The sequence below is a fragment of the Pelodiscus sinensis genome, chromosome 2, assembly GCF_049634645.1.
Source record: "Pelodiscus sinensis isolate JC-2024 chromosome 2, ASM4963464v1, whole genome shotgun sequence".
Classification (NCBI taxonomy): Eukaryota; Metazoa; Chordata; order Testudines; family Trionychidae; genus Pelodiscus; species Pelodiscus sinensis.
Genome location: NC_134712.1, coordinates 63,205,568 through 63,218,227, shown reverse-complemented (window position 1 = coordinate 63,218,227; position 12,660 = coordinate 63,205,568). Strand labels below are relative to the sequence as shown.

At 39.5% G+C, this 12,660-nt stretch overlaps 1 long non-coding RNA gene across 1 annotated transcript in view; it reads left to right on the top strand.

Moving 5' to 3' along the window:
* The window catches only part of LOC112546285 (uncharacterized), a 108,964-nt gene that overhangs the window by 24,150 nt on the left and 72,154 nt on the right, over positions 1–12,660 (top strand). Inside the window, exon 2 of the long non-coding RNA XR_012901440.1 lies at positions 5,538–5,632. This is a non-coding gene — a long non-coding RNA (uncharacterized LOC112546285). The remainder of the gene's footprint in view (positions 1–5,537; positions 5,633–12,660) is intronic.

Genomic DNA, 12,660 nt, shown 5'->3' with positions numbered 1-12,660 from the left:
GGGGATATTTAAATCCCCCGCGGATTTCCCTACGACGACTGCTGAAATTTACATGCCCCTTCCGGAAAAGGGGCCAGTGTAGACGTAGCCCAGAGGTTCCTGGTTCTGTTCTGTATGTCCACATCACATACCTCCAGTTACTAAGAAGAAAGCTTCTTGGGTCAGGAGATTTGAAACAAGAGGATTATTTAGAACACAGTTGTTTTACCAGTTGCCAGGTGCACTTCATCATATTAGCCTTTGTGAAGATAGAGACTTTGTAATCTGTTCACATGAAGTACTGCTGTGAAAGGAATACATTACAGGATTTTTCTTTTGAAAATATGTACCATTCTCCAGCCTAGACAGTGTAGGATAGCTCAGCCACCTGTGGAGTTCCCTGTTGTAGGAATTCCTTGCAATGTGTTGGCACTATATGCAGTTTTCTTTGTGTCATAGTTGCATGGGTATATAGGAAATGTAGGAACTATTCTAGTAAGATATTTATGCAGAGAACAACCTATAATGGTGCCACAAAGCGTCTGACAAGATCTAAATTACAATAACACTTCCCAAAGATCTAACTGGCTTTACATTTACTTAATCAAAACTTGGTAAACGATCTACAACAGCAACATCTGGTATCCCTCAATATCACAACCATTGATAATACTCTGTTCAGATGTTATAACGGGGGCAGATATTTTTGAACCATAACAACCCTTTCAGTTATGCATGACAATAAAACCTCATTGGTGAAGGGGTTTATTGCCTGAGGTAGGAAAGAATTCCCTCGCTTTCCTGAACCACAATAATCAGGTGCAGTATTTGCAAGAGAAGATTTGTCCTTTTCCTCAGAAGCATGAGACAAAGAGTTATTGCTAAAGGCAGGATTCCTGAGCTGGGGGAACAATGGTTTGATGCAGCAGAGCAAATCCTGTGTTTAAATTGGGCATCTTCCAAATTCTTTCTCTGTCTGCCTAATATCATTGCATGCTCTCCAGTGACGGAAAACATACTGCAATTCTGCCTGCCTGGATGAGGGAAATCGGGTCCATTGCCAAAAAACTGGAATTGCTAAGGTAGAAAGTCACTGTTCTGATGCTGGAGTCTTGGAGGAGGGTACTAAAAGCTACATGAACATTGTTTTGTAGCTGTACTCTTGGGGTGCTATAGGAAGAACAATGTGGAAATCGAACAGCTGCCTGGAGTGGTTTTTCCAGTTGACAATAGATTTATTCAAGGGAGGGAAAAGGAAACAAAAGAAAATCTGTATCTGATGATGAGGGAAAGTATTTTGATGTCTAATCTTTAAAGAAATTGCATCCAAACAATTCATCTCTCTGTTACAGTCTGTCTGTACTGCTGCCAAGGTCATTAAATGCATAAATCCAAAGAGCACAGCGCCCTTGAAAAAAATGGTACCCCTTTTGCTCAGCACTGCATTCTCAGAGCTCAAATGGTCAGAAGCATTTCTTTCTCTGTCTGACTGGAAGACAGCATTTGAAAATAAAGGTTTTAATTACAGCTGGCACATACAGGTTTCCCTCAGAGCATATAAAACCCACGACCTGTGCAGTGCAGTAGAGTGAGATCAGTTTTGTCCTTGTTCCCCATCTCAAAGTGCCAGGGCTTCTTGCTTCAGAGACACCCCCCCCCCCCCCATCTGTGAACTCCCTCTACTTCCACCAGCATTTCTCTGAGACTTTGTTCAAGACTCAGTGCGAGGCTTTTTCCATTCAGGTTAGTCCAGTGTTCGTTTTTCCTCTACTTGTGCTTTCTGGGATAGGGCTACGGTCCAATCCACAGCATCCTCCTCCCTTCATTGGCTGGGTGGCTCAGAAGCCCTTGTGCAGCCAGTACTGTCCACCCATCACAACCCATGGGGCTTCCAAACAGGAAGTGCAAGATTTTGTCCTCTATCCGAATATCCAGTAAATTGGTATAATCATTAGACAACAAAGCAGAGTATGAGTAGGTGTCAACAGACTCATTATCCCCAGTACAGGATCTGCCTAGAAATGTAGGAACCATTCCAGTAAGATATTCTTGCAGAAAGCAAGCTATAATGGTGTCCACAAAGCTTCTGAAAGGATCTGAATAGCAACAACACTTCTCAAAGATAGTTAAATGAGTGGCTCTTAGCTTAAGCGGATGAAGATTCTGCTTTTCAGCAAGCGCTTCAGAAATGGCAGTCTTCTCACCTTCTGAACTTTCTGTTTGCTACATTGATCTTGAAGGAAGGGTTCCTGCTGCCTTTTAATGTACAGAATGTGACCAGTATGGGAGCAATTGGGTCCAATTCCGAATGCACCTCTAATGAAGCAAATGGAGAGCAATTCCACGGATGTAAATGGAGTTACTTCCCACATAAGTGAGATCAGAATCAAACGTGTTGTTAGTAGTATTTACAATGATTTTTTCCCAAAGTTATCCAAGATCCTTGCTATTGCCTGCCATGCCAGTTTGGTTACATTAAAAGAATTGCCTTTGATTTAGCCACTCAGCAACACACTCTGAGCATGTAAAGCAGCTCCACTGAGGAGACCAGCTGAGTCACTGTTTTTTTACTAAGTGCCCCATGAAGCAGAAACTGGAGAAATCAATAACACTGTGTAGCTTAGAAAATGTGCTGAAGTGGTTCACAGCTCCTTGGTAGAACTTTAATAATAGTGAGAAACAAAACGCTACTCACCTGGTTGCTATTTTAAACATCTTTCTAGTTTGCCAGACACATACCAATGGAAATTGATGAAGGACTATAAGAAGTAACTAGAAGCAATGAGGCCACAAAGAGGGAAGACATCAGATTTCAGGTATTACTGCTAAGAAGAGGAAATCTGTTTATTGCACTGCACATTCTGTCATAATGTGCTGAACACACTGGCATTTCATTAATCTACAAAGCCTGCACGGAGATGAAACGGTATTGGCTTTCAAACTGTAGTGGCTGGTGTTCTCAGAGAAGTAATAGGACTAGGCAGGAAGATACATTGTTCCCTTGCAAATCGGCTTGTGAAGCCTGCTATTTTGGGAACATAGGCTTCCCACGATTTATGTAGTATAGAAGGCATCTGAAACATCTAAATCCCATGAATGACCAAGGAAATGCTTCCTCCATCATTGCATCTAGCTCTTTTGCAGCCCCTCTCTGTTCGTCCTGAGATGGATCCAAGTGGGTGTAGCAACAGGAATAAGGATGCAGGGTAACAGCTAGTCTGCAAGGTCTGTTGGGAAATGTGGTGCATCCTACAGGTCATTTGGGACCTACATATTTAAAACATCATAATATTGGTGCACTAGCAACAAAAGCTTCTTCTTTGTCACTTTTCAACACTGCAATGGGGCTTGTGTGGGGGTGGCTAGGTAGACTCTGTGGCAATGCCACAGACTAGAACACTTTGAGAGACAGAATGATAACAATAGAGGATCATGAATATCCTCTCTTGATCTGGGGACCTACATTCTAGGAAGGTCCACACTAGGAGAAGACAATGCAAAAGAGCCAGAGCCTATCAGGGGTTATGACATCTTTCTCTTCTAAGGTTCGTAAGACATGAATGGGAATATTTGGCTATATTTTCATGATGCTCTGCCAAATTCATCTCTCTGTCCAAAAAGGAAACCTCGTTGATGTTTCTCTTCTAAAATATTTAGGCCAACGTCCTATAAATGTTTCCCTGGTAATTTCACAGTATATGTTCAGTGGTTTTCTAAACGTAACAGTTTTCAGCTGTAGAGTCTATAGAAAATATAGCAAGTAAGGAGTAGCCTGATAGCTCATCTGAATAGCCTGATGAGAAATAGAGAGCAGTGCCCAGGAAAAAATGATACAACAAAGAGACTAAAAACCACAAGAAGTATTTGGATACTAACAACGGGCTTTGCTACCAGCTACAAATAACTTGGCTACTCAGCAAAGAGCATCTCCTGGTATAGTTGTATTTAAAAGGGGGAATTTGGAAGCACTGAACCTGGTCCGGGATCAATGTGGCTGGATGACAGTTACACAGATGTCCTAGCGTAAGAAATGCAAACCGTCTCCACTATGGCGGAGCTTTTTGTAGTTTTGTGCAGGCAAAATATCCTGTATGCAAAACCATCACACTTCCTGTTCATCTTCCCTTTGGCTAAAATCCTTAAACCAAAAGAAAACAAAATAAAAAAATAGCTATTCTTTTATGTTTCCAGAGCACTCTGTGTCCCATCTTCTGGGCCTCAATTCCCCTTTTCTTTCCCATGCAAAAGGAAGGTTCAAAGTGTATCATGATACTTGATTTCTTCAGCCTGTGCTGAAAATGGGGATCATAGGGTATGTCTCCAGAGCAAGAAAAGTGATGTAGTAGTTGGGCTTAGAGCCCAAGTCAACTGACGGGTTTCTGGGGCACATGCTGCAGTATCAAAAAGTAGTAGTTTAGATATTGGATCTTGGGCTGTAGACCAGGATCTGAAATCTGGCTGAGGGAGGGGAGCAAGACACTAGCCCAAGCTCGAATGTCTACACTGCTGTATTTAGTCCTGCAGCATGAGCCCTGTGACCCCAAATCAGTTGATGGGCTTCGGAACTCATTGCCATGGGTTTTTTTGTTTGTTTTTTGTTTGTTTGTTTTTTGCTGTGTAGATGTACCCTTAAAGTCCCTTCTGGAATTTCATCCCCAATCTCTCACACTACTGGCTTGGTATGGCCTCCTACTAGGAGACCACCAGTGTGGGATATACTATCACATTTTTGCTTCTGGAATAGCATGGTGCAACAATTACATTAAATGAAATTATTTTTTAAATTGCTTGGGACATTTTAAAATGAATCTAGACAAAGTGTAAGAAAATGTATGATAAGGAACCTGCTCAGACAGGCAGCTAGAGAAGATGAGCTAATGGGGCCTTCTGATTTTTAAAGTCTATGATTCTGTGAAATCGTATGAAACAATGTATTAAATAAATAGGAGCAAGGCAAATTAATGCAGTGAGTCAGTGATAACAAATTATACTTTATTAATACATGCACGCATCCTGAACCAACAAAGGAATGTCTATTATTTAGTCGTAACACAAGCACTCTATATCTCTCCTCCTTTTGTGCAGATAATTGCAGGCATATTCTATGACCATGATAAGCAAATCCTGTTTATGTATTAAATACTTGGGATTTACATGGAAGTGGAGGGTAAGGTTCTGCCATGGTTGTGCAATGAGCATTTTATGGTATTTTCTCCTCTTCTGTTTTTCATTCTTCATCCACTAAAGTAAGAAGGTTTTAGACTGAGATTCCCTCATTTTTTTAAAACTTTCTCAATCTGGTATTTTGTGTAAATACTCCAAGGAAATGTTCAGGTCTGGAAGATGTTTATCTGATTAAAGACCATGCCTCCGAATACATGAGCAAGGGGCTTGTCAAAGCTACATACCCAAGTAAATTGTAGATAAGATGGTATTAGTTTGAAGTTGGTGTTTTCTGAACATTCTGCAATAGCCATATAAAGTTGACTGTTTCAGTGAACATTCCTGCCAACAATCTCATTTGCTACAAGATTAAGACTGTGATGATTATTTTGCAGGTGCAAATTCCATCACTGCTAACCAGCATACATAAAGGAGTTCCAGTTCTTTAAATCCACACCCAGAGCGTTGCTCCTGCAAACTGCAGATGCAGGTAGGTGCTTGCATAATTCTGCATATGCACTATGTCCTGAAGGTCCCTAATATCTGCCGTGATACTTATTCACATTGGTTTGGCCAACAAAGACCAAGTCACAGTTGGCAGTGGCAGAACACTTTACTTTCATTTCAGAAGGGAGTGGCTGAGTAGCTGAATGGCACCGTTTCCCCTCAAACCGGGGGTGCACTGTTGTTCTGAAATGACATTGCTACTTGGAAAAGCAGAATAAATCTATTACACCCCAAAGTTTTTCTTGGTGGATGTTTTTACTATGGAGATTTCCAGGCATTAACCAATATATTTTAGGAGACTTCAAAGAATGTTAGCAATTGATTTTTTTTCTCAGTAAACTTATTCATTTTTAAATGAGCTAGATTGACTGCCACAGTGAGCAAAGTGTTCTATCCCCGAACAGCTACAGAATGGGGGTTGGCAGTGCCTTTTTTTTTCTGGTGTTTCCATCACTAGAAGATCAGAGGGGTGTTCCCTCTCTGTCTCCATTTCATCCGGACTTCTCTTCTGAGACTGCCAAAATGGATACCACACAACCTCCATGTATGTATGCTCAGCCACTAGCAATGAGTCTCATTGCTCATATGCCAATGAACAGCTCTCAGGAAATCATGACTTCAGGTTGGTTTCAGACTGAGCCTTGTTTGAACCAGATGCCTAGAGAGGAAATTTTGTATGGCCCATTACCAGCCTCCAAGTCATTCAATCCTCCAATCAGTAGGGCTATTTTGAGTTATACTTGGCAGCACCAATGAGGTAATTTTTGGCAAATGAATAGAGTCATTGGCTTTGTAACAGAGAGCAAAATGTGGTCTGACATTTATAAGCCAGAGTATAGCTTCAAAGCTCCCTCTAATAAGACAACCAGAAATATGGTCTGTGAATATCACATGCAAGTTTGGTTTTAAAAGAACAGATTTCTAGCTTTATACTGGAAAACTGTGTATCAAATAAATGTTCCTGTATAGCCTGCTCTCTAACCCCAGGACAATAGGTTCAATATTTCTCCAGGCTAATGTCTCACTAAGAGATATGTATATTGGCTGTGGTTGCCAGAAAAGAGTTGAGATTTTTATTTCTACTGTGGTTTATTTGCCAGAAAAACACCTACCTTTTAATGTCAAATTCTGAAAAAATGGAAGTATTATGAAATTATTTTTGTATGACTGTGGTAAACAACAGAATAGTAATTACACAAAGATCTCTTTGCCCTTCAAGGATATAATCCATGTTGAGTTTAAAGTGGTGCTAAAATATCATAAACCTACTGAACTAGGTAATGAATACAACACTGCAATTTAGTCATTCATTTCTGAAGTGCTATAAATAGTTTAAATGTTTTTATTGTAGTGGGGTTTTTATGGTGGTGCAACTGCAGTAACCGAAACTAGATTGTAAAAATTATTCTTGTCTAGATCATTCCAGAAAGAAACAAAGATTGAATTCTAAAGGTATTTCACCTGCAAAGAAATGGGAGTAATAGTTTTAATATAACATACTGGCAATTATGGTGATGGTGGATATCAAAGATGATAATGAACATATCAAAAGTTAGGTTAAAATAACACGGAGGTGGAAACACAAAATAAACAAAGTAAAGAGTAATCAAAGATATGACTGATGCTATGTCCTTTGTAATCCCCATTCTTCTCTGGCCTAGGCAAACCGTACAACCATAATATACAATGTAATTGTATATATAATCATTCCTATAAAAGTAACATAGGAGACTCCATTACCTATTCTGTTCAGGTTCTTACAACATGCCCATTGCCTTCATAGCTGAGCACCATCCAGAAGAGCAATAAATTATGTGACTAGCCTCTATCATACGTATTCTGAACCACAGTGGTCTCATTTTCATGTTTGGACACTGGAAAAGGGCGCACACGATGTGGGTAATCTATAGAGTAGAAAATATTGTTGAGTCTAGTGAAAGAAGGCTCCATGAAATGCCTGTATTTCATGAGGAGAACATCACGGAGAAAGCAGGGGGCTCATGGAATGGGCTATAGAAGGGAGAGGATTAGCAATCAAAGGCCAGTGAGATGAGATGGGCCTTCATATTTGCTTTGAAATGACTTGTTGAGTCAGGTAGATGCATATGATCTGTACCAAATGATGAGAGAAATAGCAGAGAAAGGTATATTGCTCACTTTAAATATAGGCAGACAGAGAGATGGTAGAAAGCATTTAGGTACCAGAAGAGTATAAGTAATGAGTTTGGAAACACAACAAGATGGCTTTAGGAAGATGAAAGAGGACTAGACCAGGGAGGTGTTTGAGGTTCATAAAATAGATTTTTTCTGGATTGTGAAATGGACTGGAAACTAGTAGCAATATCTAAGGTGGAGGGTATATGTCTTCCATTTCTAATTAGGACTGAACATATTGGACAAACTGAATGTCGGAGCTTGAGGACTTAGATTTGTCAAGATATGAAGAAAAAGAAGTATAGACAAAGAAGCGATCAAGAGAGTGTCCCGCACACAGACACTTAACAATAGAACACAGATGTGTAAACCTAAGGAATGTGACGAGAGAACTATGTGAGAATATTGGAAAGATGGAATGAAAAGAATTATACCATTTGAGAGATGATAGGAGGAGAATAGAGGAGCACTAGTAAACTGGCAAGTATATCTAAATCAGAAGGGGTGGAAGAGTGAGATAAACTTGACCAAATTTGACTTGTACTCTGTAAGGATGAATTCAGTGGCATTACCCAGGGTAAGTCTCAGGGCATGTCTACACTAGGAAATTATTTCAAAATAATTAAATTCAAAATAATAGCTTCTTGAAATAACTATTATGAAATAAACTTATTCCCCAAGCAAAGAAGTAGTAGGGATTTTGAAATAACCCCTTATTTTGAAATAATGGCTTGGTAGTGAGGATGCTCTGCTTATTATTTCAAAATAAGGGGGGTTATTTCGAAATAACTCCCTAGTATAGACCAGGGCTCAGAGGGGCGAGAACATGAGCAAGAAGTGAAAAAAATCCAAAATCACATTTCTCTCTTGCAAATTTGGTTGACTTCCCAACCCCCTCATCTTTTAAACTAGATTTTAGAAGGTGGTTTTCCCTGCCAAATTAAAAGGGAAAGGAATGTAGTAAATCAGTATTGAAAATATATTGGGGCATCAGTAGGAAAAATCTTTATGTAATCTAATGCAGTAGCAACTTTTCAAAGCTGATATTTTAGACGTTTTATAAAACAATCCATTTAAAATATCTAAACCACTAAGATCATAATGTAGACTTGCTCACGTTCCAAATGTCATTTTGTAAATAACAAACATTTAATTATTTGAGCGGAAATGACCTCTTAGATCAAGAAGCCTCTGATATTTAATACCACAGAAAAAAAGGACAAAAAGTCTTTATACATGAAACAACTTCAGCTGTGTCACCATCATTAGCTGTCATCACATGCCATTGAAACAAGATGGAGAGAGAGGTTTCTTAGCAATGAGAAAGGCATTACATCTCAAAGCTATTTGCAAACTTCTGTGCAAATAGAAATAGGCTTAGTTTTTCAAAGTGTTCTTTGAATGCAAATTCTTGTGTGTAACATTTTTATAAACAACATATAGAGCACTGTTTGAACTGGAAGGTCATCAGTACATTAGTATGCCATGCCACCAGAACAAAAGGAAGCACACACAAGTGAGGAGAGAAGCTATGTGAGAGTAAGAGAGAGGTAGTCAAAAACAGCACTAGTACCCATATATACAGTAGTTTTTGTGTTTTCAATTGATTGCTCTAGTTAGATTCTCACATTTAAAAGAATGCAAAGACTGAAGGGTCTTGATCTAAAATTTAGGCCATATCAGAACATGTAGAAGCCAACCAGCAACAGACTAAAGATAGGAATTGATGATTATAAAATATCCAAAACGTTAACCAGCCAGAGAGAAAGGGAAAGCAAAGAGGGGAGTTCTTGAAGCATTCCTAATGCTTAGAGGTTACAACAAAGTTGGAAGGCATCCTATAATACTATAAAACAACTGCTATAAATAAATGATTACCAGGAGAGGAAAAGAAATTGATTGCTGAGCATTTGAAATATTCTTATTTGACTGAATTTGACAAATGAGCTCTATGAACGTATGTAATAAAATGCAAGCTGATCACTGCCATGAAAGATGGAGGAGGGGAGGTATCGAAGAAAACTAGATACTAATGGCATGGCTACACTTGCACCCTTGTTCGAACTAGGGACGCAAACGTAGGCATTCGAAATAGTCAATGAAGCAGGGATTTAAATATCTCACACTTCATTAACATGATTTCGCCAGCATGCTAGTTCGAATCACAGCCCATTCGAAAGTGAAGGTGAGCGCCGGGATGAGTTAGTTTGAACCAAACCTCTTGCTTCGAACTAACATTACTCCTCAAAAACTGAGGAGTAACATTAGTTTGAATCAAGGGGTTTGGTTCGATCTAACACATCCAGGCGCGCACTTTCACTTTCGAAACAGCTGTTGATTAGAGTAACGTGCTGGCGAGATCATGCTAATGAAGCACAGGATAGTTAAATCTCCATTTCATTGACTATCTCGAATGCCTACATTTGCATCCCTAGTTTGAACTAGGGTGCAAGTGTACACATACCCTAACTGAATAATAGAAAGGAAACTGACATGAACCTATTTAACTTTCACACCCTCAACAGGTTCCCTGTCCTGATAAAACAGAGAAAAAAAACAGCAGTCAATGGTTGATTATTAACTGACAATTAACTGGGGGGCAACCAAAAAAAAAGGCTCCTGATTGGTGAAGAATCTGAACATTTTATAACACTATTTCTGGTTTTTATTTGTAACACCAGCATCCACCTGTGCAATAATCCCAGACAGTCGCCAGGTGTGATTAGTGACAATTTTACATCTTTCAGTCTACCAGTAAGTTGACTTTCAGGATAAACCACATCATTTTGCAATGACAAACCACCTTTAGAAAGGTTTGAACCCAGGAAATTTGATATTTCTTTTATCCCTGCTCTGTAGCCAGGGTAGCATAATACAGCTGAATTTAAGTGCCATATGGAAAGGAGAGTGCACTGTAATAACCCTGCCATTTTGAAACTCCTCTCTGAATTATTTCTTTGTATTTGCCTTGTGTGTGAAATCTTTCAGCTTCCCATGTAGCTCTTCCTACAGTATTCAATCACATTTCATTTTGTTTTTCTTTCTGTATGTCTCAGATGGGTGGTGTTAAAACTGAAACCAACCAAGAAACTTTGGCAGAGAGAATGTGAACAACGGAATTCCTTTTGCAAAAGCCTGGGAAAGCTCCCTCAAACAAAGGGCTTGCTTAAGTCTTCCCTGCAGATCTCCTGGTGTTTGAACACAGCTGTGAAGGGAACAGGAAGCTGAAATAGTGCAGCCCACACCTTTGCTGTTAGCTACACAAATTGTCCTCTGCCAGGTGACAGCTGGTCTTGACTAAATCCTGAGGGCTGGAGGAACTGAGATGGCTATTACATAGAGTCACTATTTAGTTATGACTTAAGACAACTTAGTGGCTGTGGTCTCTGATTAGATCACATTGAATTTTAAAGATTATTATTTTTCTTTTCATGAGCTAAAGTTCTTTAGGTTGCCTTCAACTTAACGTGCTAAGATTTCTTTTAAGCTTAAAATACTAACTCTGCATTTCGTGGGTTTGTAATGCTTATTTTATGGATAGTCACAACATCCCTGAGACAGTGCTTTAAAAAGGGACTGTCCTGGCCAATGTGCATTGTATGGTCACCCTAGTCCAAGGACACAGTTGGAAAATCACTGAAGTGGAGAATGTGGCAGGTTTCCCCCTTCATTGTCATCTGAACCGGGGGAACCAGTGAGCCTTCTGACCCACTAGTCTGGGTTTCCCCTCTCCCTGTAGTGTTGTGACAAGCTGCTGACCTCCCAGTCCTGCACTTTCACCAACATTCACAAAGCTAGGACACACCCAGCTGTAGTTACCTGCAGACTCTCTGACCATCCACTGTGAGCCAACAGTAAAGAGGCTACCGTCAAAATAACCACCAGCTTCCCAGCCTGGGACCCCGGAGCAGTACCATCCTGGCTGGGTCAAAATCCCCAACCAGTGTGAATTTATCATCCAGTTTACCTCCTGCTCAGTGTGGAAGGAATGCAACAACCTTTGCCCCTTGAGCTAACATTTCCAAGCACTTCATTCAAACTCATTGGTTTAGATTAAAACATAAAATAAGTTTAATTTAATTTAACTTAAATTAAATTAAAACATATAAGTGGCAAGAAACATCAAAGCAGATTACCTAGTAAATAAAAACACAAACTAAGTCTAACATCCTAGAAAGATGGGATTTAAATCAGCAAATTCTCACTCTGGCTGATGATACAAGTAGGCTTGCAGACTCTTAAGGGACAAGCTGCATTTGCTTTGCAGCTTGGGATCCCCATTCCCATTCCAAGTATTTTCCCTTTAGGAGCTTCTATTAGATGTTCAGTTCTGAGGGAGTGAAGAATCACAGATGATGCCACTCTCTGCCTTATATACTTTAGTATAGGCCAAGAAACCTTTGTTTCAAATTTGATCCCCAGGCAAGTTTGTAGAAAAATTGACATCCCAAAATGGAATCCAGAATTGTGTAGCCTGGTCATAACAGTCATTACTTACATGCTGTCCAACAGATCTTCAAGAAGTCTTACTGAATGGGAGATAAGATTCCTAATGGACCACCACTTTGAATAGACCCGTCAGAACTTTGAATAGACTTTTCAAAATTTTGTCAAGCAGGTGTCACCCAGCTCTGGTTACATGTGAAATACAGATTCCTAGTCAATATTCATTATTCAGATACAACAGCGATATGTGCATATCAATAAGATATTTAGCAAATCACAGCTTATGCAAAAAATACCATGCATGACTTATCTTGTACAAAATGCATCATAATTATTTCAATATCATAATAATATAACTGAAGAGTATGGGGTACAAATACAGAGGGGTTCCTTGGCCTTACCCTTTTTTTT